Raw genomic sequence first — 27,009 nt, 5'->3', positions numbered from 1 at the left:
GACCACTATTAGCCTAATTAGAAAACAAAAAAACATAGTGCGGTCCTGACAAAAATATATGTAATGGAAAACAAGAAATAAACAATGAATTAATAAACAACATAAGACATATATGTGAAAGAAACCTGCAAGAAAAAACCCTGCAACAAAAACATTAATAGTGCAACATAATTTCCTTTTTAAGATTTAACCCTAAGGGTGCCTGGGTGATCAATAGGTAAATCCAAAAGGCTTCCCTATCTCGCAACCTTTTCTCTCTGTCTCCTCCACGTATATCTTTATGGGTTTGTTCTATTGCAAAAACTCTTAGATATGTCGTTTGTCTACTGTGTATTTTTATAAAATGGTTAAATGCATTAGAAACATGGCGGAGTCTCGGTTGTACAACATCATAAAGGTGTTCCCTGAACCTGTCCTTTAGGGCTGTCCCACACGTCCAGATAATTCCGGTACCGGAAACAATCGGTACCGGAAACAATCGGTACCGGAATTATCCATGTCCGTGTGCCCCTACGTTTCTGGTGTACATCAGTGTGGCACACTTGCGGCATACGTGTGCCGCCAATGTGCCCACTGGGAACCACACGCACCGTGCTGGGTACCACACGTACCAGCATCTGGTGCTGAATCAGCGATTCATATCTTCTGTGCAGCAGCGTTTGCTGCATAGAAGATATGAATAATAGTGTTTAAAATACAGATCTATCTGTCCGCCGCCCCCCCACCCCCTGTGCGCCCCCCGCTGTTCAGAAAATACTCACCCGCTCCCTCGTTGGCTGTCACTGCTTCCTGTTCTGGACGCGGCTTCTCCTGTATGCGGTCACGTGGGGCCGCTCATTTAGTCATGAATAGGCGGCTCCACCCCTATGGGAGGTGGAGCCGCCTATTCATGACTGTAATCGGCGGCCCCACGTGACCGCATACAGTAGAAGCTGCGGCCAGAACAGGAAGCAGCGCCAGCCAACGAGGGAGCGGGTGAGTATTTTCTGAACAGCGGGGGGGCGCACAGGGGGTGGGGGGGGGCGGCGTACAGATAGATCTGTATTTTAAACACTATTTTTCATATCTTCTATGCAGCAAATGCTGCTGCACAGAAGATATGAATGGCGGCTTCAGCACCATGTGGGGGGGACAGCGCTTACTGTAGCGCTGTCTCCTGCACGCCACAGGGACCACACACGGAGAACGTCCGTGTGTGGTCCGTGTTTTACACGGACCCATTGACTTTAATGGGTCTGTGTAATACGTGCGCTCCCACGAACACTGACATGTCTCCGTGTTTGGCACACGGAGACACGGTCCGCAAAAAGTCAATGACATCTGCACAGATGCATTGATTTTAATGGGTCTACGTGTGTCAGTGTCTCCGGTACGTGAGAAAACTGACACCTCACGTACCGGAGCCACTGACGTGTGAAACTGGCCTTAATCTTCTTATTGTGGATCCTACATAGAATAATTTACAATCCAAACATTCTAAGATGTAAACTACATCATAGGAGTTACAATTTAGAAAACTTTTTATAGAAATTTTTTTTTTTTTTTTTCGAACAAGAAAAAGTTGCATTTTTTTTTTGTATAAGGACAGGTTTTGCATAGGTGTGATCCACATTTGAAAAAAACCTCTGGTTGACAACCAGCTTGAAGAATTTTTCAGTTTATTAGAGTCCAAAAAACTGAGAGACAAAACATTATCCAATGTGGGAGCTCGTCTAGATACTATTTTTTATGCCATTTTGAAGAATTGCGTCCATAGTTTGATCATCTCTCAGAAGATTTAGATTACGAAATACAATCTCTGAAATGGATTTAAAATAAGGCTTAGTTCACACTGCATTAGCAGCAGCCTGTTCAGCACATACGCTAACGGGCTGCTGCTACGCAAGTGCCGACTTTACATCCCGCTAGCGCAGATAGGGCATCTGCTAGCTCTATCTGCGCTAGCAGTGACGGACTGGGAAACGCTGCAGCCCGCGTCTCAGGGTCCGTCACTTAATGACGGAACATCCCTAGCGCACGCCCATTGTGGGCGTGCACTAGCGATGCGTCCGACATTGCAGTTAATGGCGGCCGTAACGGACTACGTTACACCGCATTTATGCCGCGGTGTAATGTAGTCCGTTAGACAGACGACCATAACGCAATGTGAACCCAGCCTAAGTACTGAAAGTACCAAGACTGGTTGCTCTAAATGTGGATTATTTGTTTAATTTGTTTTTTTTTTGCATTATTACTGATATATGGAGAATCAACAACATGAGCATTGCTTGTACCTATAAGTTCCGACCTATGTTTAATATTTGCTATATTGAAAGCTCGTTCTATGGCCCAATTAGGATATTTCCTGTTGGTAAGACTTTTTTGACAATAGATTTTTCACGATTGAAGGCTAATTCATTATTACAATTCCTTCTTGCTTTAAGTGTCTCTCCTACCGGAATAGAATGAATGGTATGAGATGGATGAAAGCTATGTGCACAAAGGGTAGTATTACCTGCGGTTTGTTTGCGATAAGTATGGCTTTTAATAATTTCGCAAGGTGTGCCAGAAAGACATAAATCTAAAAAACGTATGCACTCATTGTCAAAAGTATGAATTAATTTTAGGTGAAATGGATTATTATTGATATAGGAAATGAATGGAACTATAGAATTATAATCACCATCCCATATGAGTAATATATCATCTATGTATCTGGAATACCATTTTGATGTGCTCAAAAAATGGATTATCAGAACAAAAAATATACTGTTCTTCCCACCATGCCATCACTAGGTTGGCTACTGACGGAGAGAATTTTGCTCCCATCAAAACTCATTTGTTCTGGATAAAAAAAATTTTATCAAACAAAAAATAATCGTGAGAAAGTAAGAATGCATAATTGCTATACCTCTGTAAATGAAATTGTACAGCATATAATGCAATTTTATGTGGAATAGAAGTATAAAGAGCGACAACATCGCATATATGCCATGACCATTGTGAGTTACAAATTATGCCATCGAACATACCGTACTTAATACGTCTCTAGAATCTTTTAAATAGCCAGGAACTCTTTGTGCTAGCAGCTGTAAGATGGCATCGAGCCATTCTCCTAGGTGTTCACTATATGAACCTATTCCTGAGACTATAGGATGCATAGGAGGTAGAAAGACATTTTTATGTGTCTTGGGTAAAGCATGTAGAATTGGAATTTTAGGATTGTCAACATATATGTACTCCGCTTGTTTTCTGGTAAGAAAGCCCTGACTCAAACCATTATCAGCCATGCATTTGCAGTATGACACATATTCTGAAGTCAGGTCTGATTTGAGCTGACTGTACACATTACTCTCTGATAACATATCACGAATGGCTTTGAAATAATCAGATTTATTTAAGATGACCATGGACCCTCCCTTGTCTGACATTTTTATGACAATGTCAGTGTTATTTTTAATTTTTTCAAGGGATTCACGTTCTAACTTAGACAAATTAAATTTGTGAGGACAAATGGCAGGTCCTCATATAAGATTACGAATGTCCCTTTCCACATTTTCTTGGAAACGGTCCATGGAGTCAGTCCTTGTGTGATCTGGATAAAATAGAGGATTATTCCTTCTGAAAGAAGAAATCATATTAATATCCTTTAATGTTTCATTTTCAGTATCCAAGTCCATGAGACATAAAAGCCCGCTTTGTTCTGAAAAATTCTTTCTTGCAAATTCATTGATATTGGGAGGAAGAGTGGCAACAGAATTTCTTCTTCTGTGAAAAAACGTTTTTTTAACTGTTAAGTCCCGAACAAATTTGTTTATATCCTTTAATGTGGAAATACCGAATACTGAACATGTGAACATGGCGCAAGGATAAGTAATAAGTTATAGATTTTTATGGAGCGGCATATACAACTCGACTACTGATCCATTAATTCCCTAAGGGGCTGCACTTGGCTTTTTCTGGAAGCCCCGAAAGAGGATAAATGGAGCTGGGGTCAGACATCCCATCTGCCGCTCCATTTTAAAATGGTGATAAAAAGTGTCATGTTAGGGATAAAAGTTCCGCATTCTTCCGATCATTGCGGTTTCCAATTGGTGGATTCCACTGATCAATAAGTTATCACCTACCTAACCTGTGGATCGGTGATAACTTGCTTTCATCAAAGAACCCTTTAATGCAAACTACCATAACTGTACATCCCAGGTATGGTGGCGCACAGTAGATGTTCCTGAGCTGCCTGTGCTTTACAGTCGATGTTCCACTATAACGAGGATAACGGCTAACAGATATTTGCCTATAGCTGTAGGTTGGGCCCCTAGAGTCCATTCCTCCTATGGGCCGCAGACACCACAGTCCGACCCTGAGTATAATGCAGTCACCCCTCACAGTATAATATATCCACCCCATAGAATTTAATGCAGCCCTCCAGAGTATAATGCGTAGAAGGGGCATGACTGGATCTGATGGCGCCAGAACCAAAGCCCTAGGACTGTCCAGAAAGCAGTTACGATCTTGCATAAGTTTTGCAGCTGCAGAGGCAAAAGGAGGGGATTTAGGTTCAGCATAGAGGGCAGGAAGGGAGTGACCCAGAGGGGTTAAATGCTCCTGCAGAGCTTGGTCTATTGCTTTTTCTCTGGATAGGACTCGACGACTTATTGTGTGGGGAGAAGTCAAGCAACAGAGGGGACAACAAGCCTACCATGTGGAAGCCCCTTCCCTGCAAGCCAGGCCTTTCATCTACTGGTAACTGACCCATATAGTCTGATTATATCTTTTGCCCTACCACTATTATATTTGCATATCTGACCATTGTTTGTGTATAACCATTGTGTATTTGTATTGGCTAGTGTGCCCTTAAGATGATTATATAATTTAACCTTGGGCTGCTCTTTTATCTCGATCCACAAATCCACACATCTGTTTCTCGGTTTAATGTTGCACGCTACCGGGGTTGGTTTCTGGCCTGAAATAACCCTGATCAGATCAAGAGTATATCTAATGGGGAACTGGTGGCAGTCCTACCGGGCTGACCAGGCGCTGTTTCACTGGTGCTAGTAAAAGGGGCCTCTCTGCCTGTCAGGGTTGTGGGCGAGTGTGGTGCCACATCAGTGACTGTGTGGGTCACATCTTCTCACACCCCTTGCCTCCCTGGGCCCCTGTGGACAGGGGGGTGTCTATGTAAAAATGTAGCAACCTGACCTTATGTGTCCCCAGGGGGTGCGGAACATCACATTAGTACAAGTGGGGAGACCTTACCATGTGATCCTGCTGATGTAATATTGACGTCAGGCAGGGTGGCGAGGTGCGGATCCCTCACATGAGGTGTCCCATTTGAAGTTCATCAGTGATCACCTGGATGATCTATAGGAGGCATGGGAGAAGATCATGTGGTCAGACAAGGTCAAAATAGAACTTTTTGGTATCAACTCCACTCTCTGTGTTTGCAGGAAGAAGAGTGAGCATAACCCCAAGAACATTGTCCCAATCGTGAAGCATGGTGGGGGAAACATCATACTCAGAGGGTGCTTTTCTGCAAAAGTAACAGGATGACTGCACCATTTTAAACAGGATGGATGGGGCCATGTATCGTGAGATTTTAGCCAACAACTTCCTTCCCTCCTTAAGAGCATTGAACATGGGTCATGGATGGGTCTTCCAGGATTACAGTGACCGAAACACACAGCCAGGGCACCTAAGGAGTGGCTATGTAAGAAGCATTTCAAGGTCCTGGAGTGGTCTAGCCAGTCTCCAGATCTGAACCCAATAGAAAATCTTTGGAGGGAGCTGAAACTCAATGTTGCCCAGAGACAGCTACTAAACTTGTAAGTTCTGGAGAAGGTCTGTATGGAGCAGTGGGCCAAGATCCCTGCTGCAGTGTGTACAAACTTGGTCAGGAACTACTGGAAATGTCTGACCTCTGTAACTGCAAACAAAAGTTTCTGTACCATATATAAAGTTCTGTTTTTCTATTGTATCAAATATTTATTTCATGCAATAAAATGCAAATTAATTATGAGAAAATCATACAATGTGATTTTCTTTATTTTTTTTTAGATTCTGTCTCTCACAGTTGAAGTGTACCTACGATAAAAATTACAGACCTCTCCATTCTTTGTAGGTGGTTGCAAAATCGGCAGTGTATCAAATACTTATTTTCCCCACCTTATATAAAAAAAAGAGAATACTTACCTCTCCTCGTGACATAATTGCGCCCGCTGCCTCAGAGGCAGAGCAGAAATGATGGGAGAGGGAGCGTCACTTCAAATTTTCTGGTACTTAATACCAACTACAGGTCATATTTCACAGTTTTTGATTTATTGCACTAAACTGTTACTGGCTTCCCAATTGCATTCAATATTGGTCTCATACAGATTTTTAATAATGCCCTGGGTTTTCTCCCCTCAGGGAATACCACCAATCATTAATATGGGTCACTTTTCAGCATCCTACAACTGAATATATTCACAAGTTATATATCAGGGATTTTTACCCTTTTACCAATTGATTCCTCTTATCTCTACGCCATTATATGGTTATACTACTTTTGATTTACCCATCACCATAAGGATGGATCTGCTTTCCCTATTGGTAATCATTAAGAACATGTCTCTACCCATGGTGGCTGCTGCCTGACCCTATATCTGACTTCATTGCCTCTGTTTATTCTAAGCAGTTTATACATAATCCTATTGACTGGAGACTGATGTTCCCCACTGCGCAGGTGCGCTTCCCGGCACTATTTTTGTGTGTGCGGCCGCACACAACGCACGCGCCTCTTCTTTCTAAGTGCATGCACAATCTTTCCAGGATACGATCTGTTCCTCCAACCGCATCACCACGCATGCGCATACCCATACTTCCGGACCTGGCTCCATGCCTCCCGTTTTGACGTGGAAACACGAACACACCGGTGACCAATCTATCTGGATTGTCTCCATTATTTAACCCCTTTCTGACCTCTGAGGGGATAGTACGTCTGAGGTCAGAACCGCCGCTTTGATGCGGGCTCCGGCGGTGAGCCCGCATCAAAGCCGGGACATGTCAGCTGTTTTGAACAGCTGACATGTGCCCGCAATAGCGACGGGTGGAATTGTGATTCACCCGCCGCTATTAACTAGTTAAATGCCACTGTCAAACTCTGACAGCGGCATTTAACCGGCGCTTCCGGCCATCGGGCCAGAAATGCGCGCATCGCCTACCCCGTCACATGATCGGGGGTCAACGATGTGTCTGAATAGTAACCATAGAGGTCCTTGAGACCTCTATGGTTACTGATGCCGGTTTGCTGTGAGCACCACTCTGTGGTCGGCGCTCATAGCAACCCTGTAATTCAGCTACATAGCAGCGTTCTGATGATCGCTGCTATGTAGCAGAGCCGATCCAGTGGTGCCAGCATCTAGCCTCCCATGGAGGCTATTGAAGCATGGCAAAAGTTTAAAAAAAAAGTAAAAAAAAAAAAGTGAAACAAAATAAAAAAAATATAAAAGTTTAAATCACTCCTCTTTCGCCCCATTCAAAATAAAACAATAAAAAAAATTCAAACCTACACATATTTAGCATCGCCACATTCAGAATTGCCCGATCTATTAATAAAAAACACGATTAACCTGATCGCTAAATGGCGTAGCGAGAAAAAAATTTGAAACGCCAGAATTAAGTTTTTTTTGGTCGCCGCGACATTGCATTAAAATGCAATAACGGGCGATCAAAAGAATGTATCTGCACCGAAATGGTATAATTAAAAATATCAGCTTAGAACGCAAAAAATAAGCCCTCAACCGACCCCAGATCACGAAAAATGGAGACGCTACGGGTATCGTAAAATTGCGCATTTTTTTTTTTTTAGCAAAGTTTGGAATTTTTTTTTCACCACTTAGATAAAAGAGAACCTAGACGTGTTAGGTGTATATGAACTCATAATGACCTGGAGAATCATAATGGCAGGTCAGTTTTAGCATTTAGTGAACCTAGTAAAAAAGCCAAACAAAAAACAAGTGTGGGATTGCACTTTTTTTACAATTTCACAGCACTTGGAATTTTTTTCCCGTTTTCTAGTACACGACATGGTAAAACCAATGATGTTGTTCAAATGTACAACTCGTTTCGCAAAAAATAAGCCCTCGCATGGCCATATTGATGGAAAAATAAAAAAGCTATGGCTCTGGGAAGGAGGGGAGCAAAAAACGAACTCGGAAAAACGGAAAATCCCAAGGTCATGAAGGGGTTAAAGACTACACAGGTCAGTGATCAGCCCTTCCCTGAGGAAGCTGCACCACAGCGATACGCATGGGGCTCTCCCACACTCCCATCTCCTTGCACCACCTGCTCCTCTCCACCCAGGGGCCCCCCTGTCTCTCCTCTGAGGCTTACATTTCAGGAGTGCCTCTTCAGATTACAGTACTTTTAGGCCTACATTGTGCTTTTTTTTTTTTTTAATCAACCTGGTATGGCAAGCATTGCTAACATTTTATTATCTTGATTGCTTCAATCTGATTATTTCTTATGCCGTCTGTTACAATATTATTTTCCTGTACATAGCCACTATTATGTGATATAGGGGGTTATTAGTGTTACTCTGTGCCCTTTGATCCTTGTATGGGATTTTGTTTTACATCAGTCCTATTTTTGACAAAAACTAATGGGGAGGCCCATGTTTGTTTTGTCTTGTTTATTGACTGGTCTTACTGACTAGATGGATGATATCAGGCACTATTTTTGATATATGTAGACATATGCCTATGGTTATTTGTTCATTATTATCTACATTGAATTCTTATGCTTGATATATTGTACAATCATTTGGCACTTTATTGGGAGGATGTCCTTCCTGTAGATGGGAGTGTTATTATGTTGTTTTTAATATCGTTTTAATCATGTACGTGCTTTTTGTAACAATAAAGTAGTCTTTGTTATACGATATTACGGGTGTGCACTCCCACCGCGTCAAGGTAACTCTGATTGGGACAGTCCTAGAGATTATATATAAGGCTTCCACAGTCTGGTGTTTCACTGATTGGGCCCAGTCCTTTTGTCTGCCCTTATTCACACTGAGGTCAACATTGACACATGGTAAGGTTTTAATATTAGACAGTGTAGGACTGTCCCTATCAGAGTTACCTTGACGTGGTGGGATGGCTTTTGTGCTATTTTTTTCTCAGAAAACAGTATTACTAAAAACTCTGTGTTATTTAAATGCACTTTTGCTTTTTTTACTTGGTTACATCAGGGTTTTTGCTTACTTTTTCTCTTGTAGGTTTTAATGTTTTGTGGCCAATGTGAACATGCGTTCAACTTCTGCATGTGTACCAACTTAAGTTAAGCTCAATTTTTGTGTTTTTTTTTCTCACTATAAGGAATCCTGAACTTATTGATCAACCTTCAACCTACAGGACCTCACAGCTTATGCTACACTGTTCCACATACAATATGAGGACCTATAGACAGGTGTATCAGTACGGTGCATTGTATATCCCTATACATACCGTAACATTCCATATCCAATATACAGATTAGTGTATGGTATACTGTAATACAGACATCTACCATATATTTCTTTAGCAGTGTAGAAAAGCACAACGTACCTTGATTGCCAGCTCTACCCTCGCCTACTGTATCCTCACCCATCCCTTGTAGATTGTGAGCCCTCGCGGGCAGGGTCCTCTGTCCCCATGTACCATGTTGACTTGTATAGTACTGTACTTGTTTTTATTATGTACACCCCTCCTCACATGTAAAGCACCATGGAATAAATGGTGCTATAATAAATAATAATAATTTACTACACATCTAAAAACATATATTGTGCTTAAAAATATTAATACGTAAGCATAGATGTAATACACCTGACCGGTACAAAGCTCATCTAAACTAGTCGGAGGGCTGCCATTTTTTGTTCACGGGCAGACAATCAGTACAGTTGCATGAACACAGCCTATAAAGCAGTGAGAAGTAACATGTTAAGGGTGGGTCGCCACTCGGGCCACTACTGTGTGCTTGCCCCCCCAGGCTAAAATGTGCCAGCTAGCCCCTGGCCTCACCTATCCTTTGTCAGAGAAGGCGCAGTGTTTGCTTACCTACCAGTTTCCAGAGGAGAAGCCCAAGGAGAAGAAAGTCTGCAGGTGCCAAGGTTCAGATAGACAGGTGTTGTGGAGACAGATGTGTGGATTCTCCAAGCAGAGGGGGGGTAGGAGCCCTTTAGTGAGGTCTCGTGAGAACCTTCAGTACAGCAGCCAGGAGATGTTAGACAAGACAGTTAGGAGACAAGTAATGGCGGACACAGCTATTCGAGCTTCTGCATCCGTTGGATTAAAAAGTTTTCCTTCTTTAGAGGCTGGGTCTTCAAAATAGCCACCTCCTGCTGTAAGCAGTGTCAGGAGTGAGGTTCCGTCGCCGTCTGCTGGTCTATTTGAGAATATCAGCCTTGCAGGAGAAGTGGATGCTGTTTTGGCGCCACTTGCTGATGGAGTTCTGTTTTCTTTCCTTAATATTACAGGTGTCATTATAAAATTACAGGTGTCTGGTTCCAGAGTTTCCAGAGGTGCGCAGGCAGAAGAGGATTTACAGCAGGCACTGGGACGGTCAGGAGACACATCCAATCAAGTTATTAGTGGTGGACTAGGTGCGGTGGTCCCAGAGAGAATTTGGCTGCAAATGTAGATTGTCAAGCAGAGATATTGTTTTCAAGCAGAAGTGTATGCTCATACTCTTAAAGGGAAGGTGCCGCAATTTTGTTTTTGTATTAAAAATGATTATTTATATAAACAATTACTTTTTTTTAACTTTAATCTTTTTTATTATTAACCCCTTTACCCCCAAGGGTGGTTTGCACGTTAATGACCGGGCCAATTTTTACAATTCTGACCACTGTGCCTTTATGAGGTTATAACTCTGGAACGCTTCAACGGATACCGGTGATTCTGACACTGTTTTCTCGTGACATATTGTACTTCATGGTAGTGGTAAAATTTCTTTGATATTACCTGCGTTTATTTGTGAAAAAACGGAAATTTGGAAAAAATTTTGAAAATTTCACAATTTTCCAACTTTGAATTTTTATGCAATTAAATCACAGAGATATGTCACACAAAATACTTAATAAGTAACATTTCCCACATGTCTACTTTACATCAACACAATTTTGGAACCAAAATTTTTTTTTTGTTAGGGAGTTATAAGGGTTAAAAGTTGACCAGCAATTTCTCATTTTTACAACACCATTTTTTTTTAGGGACCACATCTCATTTGAAGTCATTTTGAGGGGTCTATATGATAGAAAATAACCAAGTGTGACACCATTCTAAAAACTGCACCCCTCAAGGTGCTCAAAACCACATTCAAGAAGTTTATTAACCCTTCAGGTGTTTCACAGGAATTTTTGGAATGTTTAAATAAAAATGAACATTTAACTTTTTTTCACAAAAAATTTACTTCAGCTCCAATTTGTTTTATTTTACCAAGGGTAACAGGAGAAATTGGACCCCAAAAGTTGTTGTACAATAAGTCCTGAGTACGCTGATACCCAATATGTGGGGGTAAACCACTGTTTGGGCGCATGGCAGAGCTTGGAAGGGAAGGAACGCCATTTGACTTTTCAATGTAAAATTGACAGGAATTGAGATGGGATGCCATGTTGAATTTGGAGAGCCACTGATTTGCCTAAACATTGAAACCCCCCACAAGTGACATCATTTTGGAAAGTACACCCCCTAAGGAACTTATCTAGATGTTTGGTGAGCACTTTGACCCATTAAGTGATTCACAGAAGTTTATAATGCAGAGCCGTAAAAATGAAAAATCATATTTTTTCACAAAAATGATCTTTTAACCCCCAATTTTTTATTTTCCCAAGGGTAAGAGAAGAAATTGAACCCCAAAAGTTGTTGTACAATTTGTCCTGAGTACATTGATACCCCATATGTGGGGGTAAACCACTGTTTGTGCGCATGGGAGAGCTCGGAAGGGAAGGAGCGCCGTTTGACTTTTCAATGCAAAATTGACAGGAATTGAGATTGGATGCCATGTTGTGTTTGGAGAGCCCCTGATGTGCCTAAACATTGAAACCCCCCACAAGTGACACCATTTTGGAAAGTAGACCCCCTAAGGAACTCAACTAGATGTGTTGTGAGAGCTTTGAACACCCAAGTGTTTCATTACAGTTTATAACGCAGAGCCGTGAAAATAAAAATTGGTTTTTTTCCACAAAAATTATATTTTAGCCCCCAGTTTTGTATTTTCCCAAGGGTAACAGGAAAAATTTGACCCCAAAAGTTGTTGTCTAATGTGTCTTGAGTACGCTGATACCCCATATGTTGGGGTAAACCTCTGTTCGGGCGCAAGGGAGAGCTCGGAAGGGAAGGAGCACTGTTTTACTTTTTCAACGCAGAATTGGCTGGAATTGAGATCGGACGCCATGTCGCGTTTGGAGAGCCCCTGATGTGCCTAAACAGTGGAAACCCCCCAATTATATCTGAAACCCTAATCCAAACACATCCCTAACCCTAATCCCAATGGTAACCCTAACCACACCCCTAACCCTGACACACCCCTAACCCTAATCCCAACCCTATTCCCAACCGTAAATGTAATCCAAGCCCCAACCCTAACTTTAGCCCCAACCCTAACCCTAGCCCCAACCCTAACCCTAGCCCCAACCCTAACCCTAGCCCCATCCCTAACCCTAGCCCTAACCCTTGCCCTAACCCTTGCCCTAACCCTAACCCTAGCCCTAACCCTTGCCCTAACCCTAGCCCTAACCCTAGCCCTAACCCTAACCCTAGCCCTAACCGGAAAATGGAAATAAATACATTTTTTAATTTTTTAATTTTTCGCTAACTAAGGGGGTGATGAAGGGTGGTTTGATTTACTTTTATAGCATTTTTTTTAGCGGATTTTTATGATTGGCAGCTGTCACACACTGAAAGATGCTTTTTATTGCAAAAAATATTTTTTGCGTTACCACATTTTGAGAGCTATAATTTTTCCATATTTTGGTCCACAGAGTCATGTGAGGTCTTGTTTTTTGCGGGACGAGTTGACGTTTTTATTGGTAACATTTTCAGGCACATGACATTTTTTGATCGCTTTTTATTCTGATTTTCATGAGGCAGAATGACCAAAAAACAGCTATTCATGAATTTCTTTTGGGGGAGGCGTTTATACCATTCCGCGTTTGGTAAAATGGATGAAGCAGTTTTATTCTTCGGGTCAGTACGATTACAGTGATTCCTCATTTATATCTTTTTTATGTTTTGGAGCTTTTATACGATAAAAACTATTTTATAGAAAAAATTTATAGAAAAAATAATTATTTTTGCATCGCTTTATTCTGAGGACTATAACTTTTTTATTTTTTCTTTGATGACGCTGTGTGGTGGCTTGTTTTTTGTGGGATAAGATGTTGTTTTCAGCGATACCATGGTTATTTATATCTGTCTTTTTGATCGCGTGTTATTCCACTTTATGTTTGGCGTTCTGATAATAAAGCGTTGTTTTTTGCCTTGTTTTTTTTTTTTACGGTGTTCACTGAAGGGGTTAACTAGTGGGACAGTTTTATAGGTCGGGTCGTTACGGTAGCAGCGATACTAAATATGTGTACTGTTATTGTTTTTTTTTAATTTAGATAAATGCATTTATAGGAACAATATATATATTTTAAAAAAAAAATTTGGGGGGATTTTTTAAATTTTTTTTTACACATGTGAATATTTTTTTTTACACTACAACATTGCCCCAGGGGGGCATCATGTTATAGTGCACTTTGCTGTGCACTGTGTCAGATCGGCGATGACATGCACAGCTCCTGGCTTCCCGGCGCCTGCTCTGAGCAGGCACAGTGAAGCCACCTCCCTGCAGGACCCGGATGCTGCGGCCATTTTGGATCCGGGCCTGTTGCATCGAGGAGGAGGTAAGAGACCCTCGGAGCAACGCGATCACATCGCGTTGCTCCGGGGGTCTCAGGGAAGCCTGCAGGGAGCCCCCTCCCTGCGCGATGCTTCCCTATACCGCCGGAACACTGCAATCATGTTTGATCGCAGTGTGCCGGGGGTTAATGTGCCGGGGGCGGTCCGTGACCGCTCCTGGCACATAGTGCCGGATGTCAGCTGCGATAGTCAGCTGACACCCGGCCGCGATCGGCCGCGCTCCCCCCGTGAGCGCGGCCGATCGCATATGACGTACTATCCCGTCGGTGGTCACACGGGCCCACCCCACCACGACGGGATAGTACGTCTAATGTCAGAAAGGGGTTAATTATTTTTGCAACCACTGGGCGCCGCCATTTTGCTTTGCAGGTGTGTAAGTGTAGCTGCACGACACCTAGGGTATGTGCACACATCAGGATTTCTTGCAGAAATTTTCCTGACAAAAACCGGACATTTCTGCAAGAAATCCGCATGCGTTTTTTTCGCGTTTTTGATGCGTTTTTTATTTGCGGTTTTTCCCAGTGCATAGAATTGCGGGAAAAACGTGGAAAATCCGCAAAATTAATGAACATGCTGCTTTTTTTACCGCAAAGCGTTTTTTTCGCCGAAAAAAAAGCATCATGTGCACAAAACATGCAGAATGCATTCTAAATGATAGGATGCATAATGTATGCATTTTTAATGAGTTTTTATCGCGAAAAACCGCGAAAAAAACGTGAAAAAACCTGAGCGTGTGCATATAGCCTTACACTCTGCAAATAGGCAGCCCTGGGCATAGGAGGCTGCGGTCGGTGTCCGACCCCATACCTATCATTGTGCTGCTCCCTGCTGAGAACTGGCCATGCCCCCTGGGCTGTCCACACATCACAGCAGAGGCAGAAGATCGGCGCCATCTTTCTTCAGCTCACAGTGTATCTGTGAGCTCCACTGTGACTTGAGAGCTGCGCTGTTATAGGAGGGACAGCTCCATCTGTCTCCCCTTTCACACTGTCAACAGCGGCCATTCCCTGTCCTTTTCTCTGGTGCCTGGTGTGTGGCTGCGATCTCTAGAATCGCTAGAGAGGATGAAGTGCTGCGGTCTGATGTCCTCTTATCAGGAGCTGCAGAGAGGTAACAGAGGGGGATGGGGGAGGCTCTGTGCTGCTCTGACCCTGCCTCTCACTGTAGCTCCTCATCAGGACATCAAACCGTGTATCTATCACTATACTGTGCTGAGCCGTGTATCTAATCCTCTCCTGTGTGATACTGTCTGCTGAGCTGTGTATCTAATCCTATCCTGTGTGAAACTGTGCTGAGCCGTGTATCTAATCCGCTCCTGTGTGATACTGTCTGCTGAGCAGTGTATCTAATCCTATCCTGTGTGATACTGTCTGCTGCGCCATGTACCTAATCCTATCCTGTGTGATACTGACTGCTGAGCCGTGTATCTAATCCTATCCTGTATGCTACTGTCTGCTGCGCCATGTATCTAATCCTATCCTGTGTGATACTATGCTGAGCTGTGTATCTAATCCTATACTGTGTGATACTGTCCGCTGAGCCATGCATCTAATCCTATACTGTGTGATACTATGCTGAGCTATGTATCTAATCCTATCCTGTGTGATACTGTCTGCTGAGCCATGTATCTAATCCTATACTGTGTGATACTGTCTGCTGACCTGTGTATCTAATCCTATACTGTGCTGAGCTGTGTATCTAATCCTCCTGTGGAATACTGACTGCTGAGCCGTGTATCTAATCCTCTCCTGTGTGATACTGACTGCTGAGCCATGTATCTAATCCTATCCTGTGTGATACGGTCTGAGCCATGTATCTAATCCTATCCTGTGTGATACTGTCTGCTGAGCCGTGTATCTAATCCTATCCTGTGTGATACTGTCTGGCGAACCGTGTATCTAATCCTCTCCTATGCACTCCTCTCCCCCCCTGCATGTCTTTCCCCATTGCACACACAACTCAATGCGTGCGATAACAGGAGCTGCAGGGGTCATGCTGTATTATGGCATTATGTGTGATCTATATGACGGTATTATGTGATCTGTATGGTGGTATTATGCTTGATCAGTATTGTGAGAATTATATGGTGGTATTGTGTGATCTATATGGCGGTATTATGTGAGATCACTGGCAGCATTATGTGTGATCTATATGGCGGTATTATGTGTGATCTATATGGCGGTATGTGAGAACACTGGCGGTATTATGTGTGATCTATATGGTGGTATTATGTGAGAACTGTATGACAGTATTGTGTGATCTATTTAATAGTATTGTGTGTGATCTATATGGTGGTATTATGTGTGATCTACATGGCGGTATTAGGTGAGAACACTATGGCAGTATTATCTTCAGAAAGGGGACCCATTCTAGGGTGGTTCTGGCTGAGCACCTGCACACGGGTCTGGGGTAATAGAGGGGGCAGCATGACCTCCAGTTAGGCCGGTTTCACACGTCAGTGGCTCCGGTACGTGTGGTGACAGTTTCCTCACGTACCGAAGACACTGACTCACGTAGACACTGACTCACATAGACACATTAAAATAAATGTGTCTCTGCACATGTCAGCGTGTTTTCATGGACCATGTGTCCGTTTGAAAAACACGGAGACATGTCAGTGTTCGTGGGAGCGCATGGATCACACGGACCCATTAAAGTCAATGGGTCGGTGTAAACACGTACCACACGGATGCTGTCCGTGTGTGTTTTTCCTGTCATAGGGTTAAAATTGTAAAAATTGTTGCAAGACACGGACACACGTACAGCACACGGACAGCACACGGACCTTAAAAACATACTCACGAACATCACACGGATGGCCTACGTGAGCACACGGACACGGATTACTTCGGTACCGGAATTATCTGGACGTGTGAGACTGGCCTTAGGTGCAGTCGGGAGGGCTGGTGAGGCAGCTGAAGAGAGGGGTCTCATTTTTAGGCCGGAGACACACTGGTGCGAGAGACGGCCGAGTCTCGCTGGTTAAAAGCAAGCTGTGGCACCTGCACTCCAGAGCGGAGCGTGCGGCTCCATAGCAATACATGGAGCCGCACGCTCCGCTCCGGAGTGCAGGTGCCACAGCTTGCTTTTAACCAGCGAGACTCGGCCGTCTCTCGCACCAGTGTGTCTCCGGCCTTATCGTTACTATATGGCTAGATTTCCTTCCCAGCGTCACCCCGTACTTCGCCTGTCGCCTCGCTTTCACACATCGCCAGGACAGGATGGAGAAGACAGGATCGGAGGAGGGGAATTGGGTCTTTGCATGCAATGTTTGGATCAGAACAGGTCATCAATCCGCAGAAATGTTTCCTGGATTTCTCTGGAGCAGACAAGCAGACGGTCCATCCATGTGTATAAAAGACAGCGCTCTATGTAAATCCCTGGCTGCTCCGCGCACCAAACAGGGTGCCCCCCATAGACCAGCACACTGCTCTCCTGAAATACTCTGTGCTGCTGTCACCCTGCTCCCTCCACCACATATCTCCCAGAATCCTTGCTGCCTGCCATCCTCGGTGACTGTCTACTTGTCAGTATAAGGCTGCCGTCACACATTCAGTATTTGTTGAGTATTTTACCTCAGTATTTGTAAGCCAAAACCAGGAGTGGGTGATAAATGCAGAAGTGGTGCATATGTTTCTATTATACTTTTCCTCTAATTGTTCCACTCCTGGTTTTGGCTTACAAATACTGAGGTAAAATACTGACCAAATACTGATAGTGTGACGGCAGCCTTACTCTGCAGTCACCAACAAAATGGCTGCTCACTGGGTTCCTGAATATCATCCTCTCTTATACCTTAGCAAACACCCAGAAGGGGAGGAGTGACATCACACACAGGTCAGCAGACTCCGCCCATAATTACTGCAGTGCTGTAATGTGAGCTAGTTGTACACTAGGTTTTAATGACATTTCAGCAGCTGCTCCCCCTAGTGTTTAAAAGTGGAAATTCCAAAACTTTTCAAATTATTTTTCATATTTTACTAAATTATAAACAAATGATAATATTTTTTAAGAAAATGTAAACATTAATTCTTTACATTTTTACAATTGCTGTAAAAAATTTTTTCCCTTTAAGGAGTCTTGCATACATATACTCTTATCAAAACCCTCACTGCAGAACATGACCTGTGGGTGGGAAGAAAGGGTGGATTAGAGTTTAACTGCTATATGGCACCTCTGTTGTGTCGGCACCTTGCACTTATCTAATTGCACCTTTGTCCATTATTAAACCCTAGTCTACCACAGTAGGGCCATGTTCACACAATGCGTTTTTTACCGTGGAACCGCAGCGATTTTGCCGCTGCGGGTCCGCAGCTGTTTTCCATGCAGGGTACAGTACAATGTAACCCTATGGAAAACAGGAAACGCTGTGCACATGATCCTGAAATTCACTAAAAAAGCCGCGCTGAATAGCTGCTGTAAAAAAGAAGGACCATGTCACTTCTTTCTGCGGAACTGCAGCGGTTCTGCACCCATAGACCTCCATTGTGAGGTCAAACCCGCAGTAAAACCCGCAGATCAAAAATATATCTGCGGGTTTTATTGCGGTTATGGGTGGAGAAACCGCTGCAGCAGGAAGTGCGGGGAAGCGGGCGGAAGTGCGTGGGCGGAGTGTGTTCCGAAGTGCCATGGAGGCATACCGTCGCATGGGGATCGATGTCGGCCGTTTGATAGATTTGGTATGTGTGTGTGTGTGTGTGTGTGTGTGTGCGTGTCCCCATGCGACGCTAGTGTCTCCATTGTGCTAAGTCGCCGTATGGGACTACTACTCCCATCCGGTATTAGGATGGGAGAGTTGTCCCTGTGTCCGGCGACTTAGCACAGTTGTAAAGTTACACAAAACACACACAATACACATACATGACACACAGTACATACAACATATAACACAGAGTATATACTCACCAACAGCACACTGGTAGGCGAAGCCCTCGATCCCCTAGAAAAAATCCCAAAATAAAAAATCAAATCCATACTCCCTGTCCGCAGAATCCATAAAACGAGTGTCCCACGCCGATCGGCTGCTCTCCGGCGATACACTGCCAGGAGCGAAGCTCCTAGCAGTGTATCGCGTACTGTTCCGGAGTTTAATGGCTCCGGCGTCTCGGTTAACGGCAGTACAGCTGCGTTGAACTTTCCCACGCAGCACTGCCGTTAAGCGAGAGTGCCGGGGTCAATGACCGCCGGTAAACTCGCTCGCACATGCGCAGTGACACACCGACAGGAACTATGGCTCCTGTCAGTGTGTTGCTGCAGCCGTGGAGAGCAGACATATCTCTGGATGTGTCTGTTCTCCATGGAAGATCTTCGTGGGACCCTCGATGGATTTCTGCGGACAGGGCCAGGGAGTATGAATTTGTTTTTTTTTATTTTGCGTCTTTTTCAGGTCGAGGGTCTTCAGGACGGATTGAGCGTACAATAAAATATGGTCAAAAAGTGTGTGTCTTTATTTCATTAAAATATTTTTTTCTAGTGTTTGTGGTTTTTTTTTAACCCTTTCATTGGATTAATAATGGATAGGCGTCTTATTGACGCCTCTCCATTATTAACCGGGATTAATGCCACCTTACAACAGCAAAAATATGTGCAACTGAAATACATGGCACTTAAATACGTGATACGTGGCACTTAAATACGTGATACATGGCACTTAAATACGTGGCACTGAAATACGTGATACGTGGCACTTAAATACGTGATACGTGGCACTTAAATACGTGATACGTGGCACTTAAATACGTGATACGTGGCACTTAAATACGTGGCACTGAAATACGTGATACGTGGCACTGAAATACGTGATACGTGGCACTTAACTATGTGGCACTGAAATACGTGGCACTGAAATACGTGGCACTGAAATACGTGGCACTGAAATACGTGGCACTTAAATACGTGATACGTGGCACTAAGTCTACGTTCACATTTGCGGTCTGCGCCGCAGCGTCGGGCGCCGCAGCGTCGCCGCATGCGTCATGCGCCCCTATATTTAACATGGGGGCGCATGGACATGCGTTGCACTTGCGTTTTGCGACGCATGCGTCACTGCGGCGCACGCGTCCAAAATCAACCAAAAAAAGGACGCATGCGTCGCAAAACGCAGCGTTGTGCATGTGTTTTGCTGCGTTTTTGTTTGCATTGTGCGTTGCGTCACCGACGCTGCGGCGCACAACGCAAATGTGAACGTAGGCTCAAATACGTGGCACTTAAATAGCTGGATAGAGCTGGATCCGCGGGCTGTGATCTGGCCTACGCTCAGCACTCTGCGGAGCGCTGTCATTCAAAACACGTCCACTCATTTTGGTGTTTAGTCCCAAAATGGAGGATGGAAGAAGAAAAGGGTTGGACAAGGAAATGACATCATTTCTTTTTTTTTTTTTTTCCCCACTGCAGTTAAAGCTTTATTTGTGTCAAACACAGACAATCTGCAGAGAAAACTGCATAAAAAACCGCACTAAAAACCGCATCAAAAAACGCACCAAAAACGCACCAAAACGCACCAAAAACCGCACCTGCGTTTTCTGCCAAGAGCTGCGGTTTTTAGTGCAGAAAAACAGCAGGGAAATCAGGAACGTGTGAACATGGCCTAGGCCGGTTTCACACGTCAGTGGCTCCGGTACATGAGGTAACAGTTTCCTCACGTACCGGAGCCACTGACACACGTAGACACATTAAAATCAATGCATCTGTGCAGCTGTCATTGATTTTTTGCGGACCGTGTCTCCGTGTGCCAAACACGGAGACATGTCAGTGTTCGTGGGAGCGCACGTATTACACGGACCCATTAAAGTCAATGGGTCCGTGTAAAACACGGACCGCACACGGACGTTCTCCGTGTGCAGTCCCTGTGGCGTGCAGGAGACAGCGCTACAATAAGCGCTATCCCCCCCACATGGTGCTGAAGCCGCCATTCATATCTTCCCTGCATCAGCGTTTGCTGCATAGAAGATATGAATAATAGTGTTTAAAAGAAAGATCTATCTGTCCGCCGCCCCCCCACCCCCTGTGCGCCCCCCACCCCCTGTGCGCCCCCCCGCTGTTCTGAAAATACCCGCTTCCCTCGTTGGCTGTCGCTGCTTCCTGTCATGGCCGCACCTTGGCTTCTACTGTATGCGGTCACGTGGGGCCGCCGATTAGAGTCATGAATAGGCGGCTCCACCTCCCATAGGGGTGGAGCCGCCTATTCATGACTGTAAATGAGCGGCCCCACGTGACCGCATACAGTAGAAGGTGCGGTCAGGACAGGAAACAGCGACAGCCAACGAGGGAAGCGGGTGAGTATTTTCAGAACAGCCGGGGGGGGGGGGGCGCACAGGGGGTAGGAGGGCGGCGGACAGATCGATCTTTCTTTTAAACACTATTATTCATATCTTCTATGCAGCAAATGCTGCTGCAGAGAAGATATGAATCGCGGATTCAGCACCAGATGCTGGTACGTCTGGTACCCAGCACAATGCGTGTGGTACCCAGTGGGCACACGGGCGGCACACGTGTGCCGCAAGTGTGCCACACTGATGTACACCAGAAACGTAGGGGCACACAGACACGGATAATTCCGGTACCGATTGTTTCCGGTACCGGAATTATCTGGACGTGTGGGACAGGCCTTAGGTGGAAGCATAGGTCAGGCAAATTGTAGGGTGTTTCATAGAACATTCTGGGCTTATAGGTTGTGCATCACAGGAGTCCTAGACGACTGACTAGGTGTGTGTAAACCTTAAGGGTATGTGTCCACATTCAGGAAACGCTGCGTTTTTGATGCAGTGCTGAGCCGCAGCGTCAAAAACGCAGCGTCCAGATGTTACAGCATAGTGGAGGGGATTTAATGAAATCCCGTCTCCACTGTGCATTAAAAAACGCATGCGTTTTTCCCGCAAAAACGCACATGCGTTGCGTTTTTTCAGAAAGCAGCATGTTGCTACAATGAGCAAAACAGGCAGGAACACCGCAGGTGACCTGCCAGTGACCTCAGGTGCATTTTTGGTCAGGATTTTACCTGCATAAAATCCTGACCAAAGCCTGAAGCAAACCTGAACGTGGACACATACCTTAAGGGTATGTTTCCACGGTCAGGAAACGCTGCTTGTTTGACGCTGCGCAGAGCTGCAGCGTCAAACAAGCAGCGTCCAGATGTTCCAACATAGTGGAGGGGATTTTATGAAATCCCGTCTCCACTATGCGTGGAAACCCGCACGCGGCGGCCCTGCGACTCCGGACATGCTGCGCGTCTTTTCAGATCGCAGCATGTCCGTACACTTTGCGGGGACGCAGCGTCCCCGCAAGGCATATCACAGGGCCCTATGGGACAGAGCGATCATCCCGGATGTGAAGAGTTAACACATCCGGCATGATCGCGTCCCAGAAAGGGGGAGGGACTTAGCGCCGAGCGGCTTCGCCGCTGCGACGATACCGCCGGCCATCCTGACCGTGGAAACATACCCTTAGGGTATGTTTCCACGGTCAGGAAACGCTGCTTGTTTGACGCTGCGCAGAGCTGCAGCATCAAACAAGCAGCGTCCAGATGTTCCAGCATAGTGGAGGGGATTTTATGAAATCCCGTCTCCACTATGCATGGAAACCCGCACGCGGCGGCCCTGTGACTCCGGACATGCTGCGCGTCTTTTCAGATCGCAGCATGTCCGTACACCTTGCGGGGACGCAGCGTCCCCGCAAGGCATATCACAGGGCCCTATGGGACAGAGCGATTATCCCAGATGTGAAGAGTTAACACATCCGGCATGATCGCGTCCCAGAAAGGGGGCGGGGCTTAGCGCCGAGCGGCTTCGCCACTGCGGCGATACCACCGGCCATCCTGAACGTGGAGACATAGCCTAAGGGTGTGTGTCCACGGTCAGTAAACGCTGCTTGTTTGACGCTGCGCAGAGCTGCAGTGTCAAACACGCAGCCTCCAGATGTTCCAGCATAGTGGAGGGGATTTTTTGAAATCCCGTCTCCACTATGCGTGGAAACCCGCACGCGGCGGGCCTGCGACTCCGGACATGCTGCGCGTCTTTTCAGATCGCAGCATGTCCGTACACCTTGCGGGGACGCAGCGTCCCCGCAAGGCATAACACAGGGCCCTATGGGAGGGGGGCGATGATCCCGGATGTGTACAGTTAACACATCCGGCATCATCGCGTCCCAGAAGGGGGCGGGGCTTAGCGCCGAGTGGCTTCGCCGCTCCGGCGATACCGCCGGCCATCCTGAACGTGGACACGCAGCCTAAGGGTATGTGTCCACGTTCAGGAAACGCTGAGTTTTTGACGCAGCATTGAGCAGCATGCATAAAAAATGCAGCGTCCAGATGTTACAGCATAGTGGAGGGGATTTCATGAAATCCTGTCTCCACTATGCAGTAAAAGACGCATGCGGCACACCCGAGAAAACTCACATGCGGCGCGTCTTTTAAGAACGCAGCATGTCCAGATTTGGTCAGGATTTTACCTGCATGAAATCCTGACCAAATCCTGAAGCAATCCTGAACGTGGACACATACCCTAAGGGTATGTTTCCACGTTCAGGAAACGCTGTGTTTTTACCCCTGCGTTGAGCCGCAGCGTCAAAATGCAGTGTCCAGATGTTACAGCATAGTGGAGGGGATTTCATGAAATCCCGTCTCCACTATGCAGTAAAAGACGCAGACCCGCGAAAACGCACATGCGGTGCATCTTTTAAGAATGCAGCATGTCCTTGCATTGCTGAAACAACGCAAGGACAGCGAGTGACCTCAGGTGCAGATTTGGTCAGGATTTTACCTGCATAAAATCCTGACCAAATCCTGAGGCAATCCTGAACGTGGACACATACCCTTACTGTGTTTTCCTTTGTGTTGTATGCAGCAGAGGCATAGCTAGGGGTTTAGCTCAAGCGGGGTGAAACATCTGAGTGAGCCCCAAACCAGGTAACACTGATTACAACTATGGTGGGACACCATAAGGGCTCATTTCCGCTTTCAAGAAAAACGGACGAGTGCAATCCGATAAAAAAATCAAATTGCACTCGGACCAATGTTTTTCAATAGGTGACATCTCATTTGTGATTTTTTTCTCAGCCGAAATCGGACTGAGAAAAAAATCGCAGCATGCTGCGATTTGCTGCGAGTCTCAGTCGAGACTCGCCAATGCAAGTTTATGGATGCGAGAAACAAAAACGGACGGAAAACGGACCACCCATTTTCCATCAGTTTTTAAACGGAACACAATACCTCAAATTTGTCATAAAGGAAAAAAAAAAAACAGGAAGTGACACACAGGGAAGCGTTGAGAGGGATTGTTGAAAAACCAGTGAGGGAAAGCCTTGCATGAGACCCACCTCCACGGATTTTATTTATCTGCTTATTTTCTCCATGTCCAGAACCATAAATGTTGAGCTGATATAGGTGCTTGTCCAAGAGAGGCCTGAATTGTGGGATCCCAGAGATCCAAACTATCAAAACCGTACGTTACGGGATGCATCATGGACATGATGGACATGCTGCGGGTGTCCTGGTGGCAATGCAGCACTGTTTTCCCAAGTGCCGGTGCTGCGCTGTGTCCACTGTCCATGTTGACGGTGCGTTGCAGCGCTCGGTCTCTGTTGCTGCGGAGAGCTCTGGTGACATTTTGTGAAAGGGCAGAGCCACCCGCAGCAACGGTGACAGAGCGCAGCAACGCACCGCCAACGTGGACACAGCACACCACCGCCACTCGCACAAACAGCGCAGACTCGCCACCAGGACATCCGGAGCGGCACGCTGATAAAGTAAATCTGCATTATAAGATGCACCCACATTTTACAGCCAAATTTCTGTTTCCAAAAATGCGTGTTACAAACCAAAAAATGCATTTTAATATTATTTTGTGAAAGGGTCCTTTTTGAGACAAATTACAGCCATACAAGATTTTTAAGAAATATCATTCAGCTTATCACCAGTTTAAAAATGTTATTTTTTTTAAAAATGTTGTCATCATAAAAAAAAATAAAAAATTATCTGTTGTCTGGCATTTTCTTGACCAGTCTACTTTGCACAACAATGAATTTTTATGGCTAGGCCTTTTTATGTATTAATATTTTTTTTATTTAGAATGACAGTGTATGATGTTCAACGCAGATGGCGCAGCTGCCGTGATCAATATAGGAGGGAGCGGCAGAGTCAGCAGAAAAATGGGTCTGGAGCTTCAAAGAAAGACCATATATTTATATGAGCCACCTAAATTTCTTGGGTCCAGTCATGGATTTAAGACCGTAAGTCATTTGTTATGATAACAAATGTAAATTTGAGCAATAATTTTAACCATACTGAACAGTTCAAAATATGTGTCTGCATTCTAGAACCGAATCTAACTTAGTGGAAACGGAGCCAGCGTCTGAGGTTGAACCTGCACACACCGAAAATGAAGGACCAGGACCAGCAGAGGAGGATGCTCCTGGACCATCCACGGCGGAAAGGGCGATTCCTGCTTCACTAGGTCTTCTCCCAACAGAGCAAGAGGACCAGCCAAGAAGCAGCAGCCCAACCCTGGCCCTTGATAACTCCCACCAACTACTACTGTTGCGTGGAATATGCGAAGGAGAGAGCACCAATGTCAAGCTATACGACGACAGGTTGACAGTCGTGTGCTTGACTACATCCAACGCACAATCTCTGATGATGGTGAGGAAGCATTTGGGCGAAGTTTGGCACAGCACCTACGCCAAATTCCAACTCAATTACGCCTGCCCACAAAAACAGCCATATTACAGCTTATAAGTTCGGCAATTCCACCAAATAACCCACAAGCCATATTTGAATGTATTCAAAGAAGGTACCAAACACAAATTCTCAGGCAAATCACAGCCAGTACTGTTGCAACAGCATGACCATTATCACCAGCCTCAGGACATACTCAAACAACCACTGATCAACAGACACAGACAATAAACACTGGAAACATTAGTCAACATATTTGACAGAGGTCATACTACAAACATAGAGCAAACCCATTACCATCAACAGCATCAGCTCTATGGACAACACACATCGAGGCCTACGCATAGCTACCCAGAAATGCCTCCATCATCTGCTCCATCACATTTTGTGAGTGAGCGGTACCACCATGGGCCACAAACTAATTTTTATGATGCTTATGGCCATGGTCAATTTTGGCAGCAAGGAGCACAACACCAAGGGCCTTTAGCCCAATGCAGACCCAGAGAATCCTGGCATTCTGAAAATGCTCCTGGTTGGACACATAGCCCACCTGATGCGTATAGCCAGAGTCAGTAAGCCATAACCCAACATCATATACCAACCCAGGCACACAATGTTCCTTTGCCTACAACCACTCAACAACACTCTGAAATACAAATATCACAAACACCAACCTCACCATCAACATCCCATCATTCTTTTTTGGACTTGTAATGTTTGTTATTTTTTAAATTACAAAAAGATTGGCAGGTTGGCCATGTTGTTATTTAGCCCAAAATGAAGGCTATGTATCTATGTTTGAAGAATAAAAAAAACCTTTGTTCATCAAAATATGTATATATATATATATATATATATATATATATTTTTTTTTTAAAGTTAACCAAAACAAAATGTTATGTTAATTTTCAGACACATAATGAATACACAAGAAAATGAAATAATCATATGACAAAATCTTTTTGCCAGGGTATGACTCCCTCTGGTGATACAAAATAATTAGCCGAAAAATTTCGGACTCTGAGGCCAGAAAGCTGGGTGCCTATGGGCAAAGCCTGTGCAATGTGTCCAAGATTGCTTGGTAATCCTACAACGACATCCTGAGACACACAGACATCATGTTGACGTGTAAACTTATGTAATATGACACAGGCCTTGATTACTATGTTCACATTGTTTGGGCTTAACTGGAGTGCACTGAGCAAGACCCTCCATTTAGCTGACAAAATCCCAAATGCACATTCCACAAGATGCTGTGCAAGAGTTAGTCCGTAATTAAAAATTTGACCACGTCTGTCCAGACCCCGTCGCGGATAAGGCCTCATAACATTACGTGTTAGTTGAAATGCTTCATCAGCAACTATTACGTATGGCATTGCTTGACCACCAGAAGAAGGAAGACTCCTTGGGGGTGGCACACCCAATTCATTGGCCTTCAGCCGC

At 44.8% G+C, this 27,009-nt stretch overlaps 1 protein-coding gene and 1 long non-coding RNA gene across 3 annotated transcripts in view; one reads left to right on the top strand and one right to left on the bottom strand.

Moving 5' to 3' along the window:
- LOC143785887 (uncharacterized) overlaps nucleotides 1-10,295 on the bottom strand; it is a 55,717-nt gene extending 45,422 nt beyond the window's left edge. Inside the window, exon 1 of one of the 2 annotated variants that reach the window (XM_077275028.1) lies at nucleotides 10,057-10,295. The gene's annotated coding sequence lies outside the window, so the exon portion shown is untranslated. The remainder of the gene's footprint in view (nucleotides 1-10,056) is intronic. The other variant, XM_077275027.1, reaches the window with a different exon arrangement.
- LOC143785895 (uncharacterized) lies at nucleotides 4,481-26,348 on the top strand. The gene is made up of 3 exons (XR_013218138.1): nucleotides 4,481-4,722; nucleotides 24,961-25,121; nucleotides 25,209-26,348. It is a non-coding gene; the product is annotated as an uncharacterized LOC143785895 (long non-coding RNA).
- The last annotated feature ends 661 nt before the right edge of the window (nucleotides 26,349-27,009 follow it).

The sequence above is a fragment of the Ranitomeya variabilis genome, chromosome 7, assembly GCF_051348905.1.
Source record: "Ranitomeya variabilis isolate aRanVar5 chromosome 7, aRanVar5.hap1, whole genome shotgun sequence".
Lineage (NCBI taxonomy): Eukaryota > Metazoa > Chordata > Amphibia > Anura > Dendrobatidae > Ranitomeya > Ranitomeya variabilis.
Note: the sequence above shows the minus strand (reverse complement) of the source record. Positions and strands in the feature narration are given on the sequence as shown.